At 29.8% G+C, this 1,158-nt stretch overlaps 1 pseudogene; it reads right to left on the bottom strand.

The window, feature by feature from the left end:
* Nucleotides 1–200: 200 nt before the first annotated feature.
* On the bottom strand, nt 201–384 carry LOC115231962 (annotated as a pseudogene).
* Between the last annotated feature and the right edge of the window lie 774 nt (nt 385–1,158).

A 1,158-nucleotide genomic window follows, 5' to 3' on the forward strand; every position in this document is an offset into this window, starting at 1 on the left:
TGCCGCTAATTCATCAGGGACTTTGGAATAGTATTAGTTTAACTTTTCACTTTTATGTGACTTTTAACAAACAAGATGAACCAATTGCTCTTTCCATTTACGATATTTTTTCAAAAAGGGTATTTAAATATTTAGCGCAAACAAAACCATAGTTTGACTTAGTAAATATCATTTTAAGATTTATATGTAAAGAAAGCAAAACTGCTCAGAAACTCTACATGCCCTCCAACCAACAGGAACGATCGTCCAAACGTTCAAAAAGAACGTCAAGTCACGCTCAAGCAATGCAGAGTATGGAACATCATCACAGCTTTGTGTAAGAACAATTTTGATGAACGTTCTTTCAAGGCAAACTTTAGAAATAATCCCTAGAAGTATAGCCTTACAATTGCAAAAATTGGAAATTTTAAGTTATTCACGTCTTTTAGTTAAAAAATATAAATTATTTTAAAGGGTTAATAAGTAATAATTATTTTTCCAACTTATTGATAAACATTTAAATATAAATATTGATACTAAAGAAATATTTTAAATAATTGTTTATTTTCAGTCTTCCACTGGTCAAGTATTCGAAAGCTTCATGGACGAGAAGCCGACGCGATCGAGAAAGAATTAGAGCGTCCTATCGCAAGGGATATCCGCTCGAAAAACCATCTTGATTAAGGCATTGTTGCAGGTTATAAGTATAAAATTATGTTTTAGAATATATTAAAAATCATTTTGAAAATTCAGAGATTTGTTCAAATTTAGACTCAATTGAAAATTCAAGTATTTTAACTTTGAATTTATATTTAGGCGATTCCAAGTCCAAAAAAATTCAAATTTTATTTAAATCCGATTGATGGAAACTCAGCCTACTATAAAGCAATGAATAGGAAAATGAATGTCCACAATAGTAAATACGAATCTAGTGTCGGAGATAAAGTTTAGATAAAAAATTATAGATAGGTTCGAGTTAAAAAAGATTATGGAACAAACCCTTCGTTGCGGTTGGATAAATTCGAGTCTCCATTCTATCCGACCGCTGAGATAATTAAAATTTTATCAAATAATCGAGTCGAGGTAAATCAATCATTTTTATTTAATAGATAAAATATGCTAAAGGAGAGATATGGACGGTACCAATGGCAAGACAAAAAATGATTAATTTTAATTTTT

The sequence above is a fragment of the Octopus sinensis genome, unplaced genomic scaffold, assembly GCF_006345805.1.
Source record: "Octopus sinensis unplaced genomic scaffold, ASM634580v1 Contig18963, whole genome shotgun sequence".
Taxonomy (NCBI): domain Eukaryota; kingdom Metazoa; phylum Mollusca; class Cephalopoda; order Octopoda; family Octopodidae; genus Octopus; species Octopus sinensis.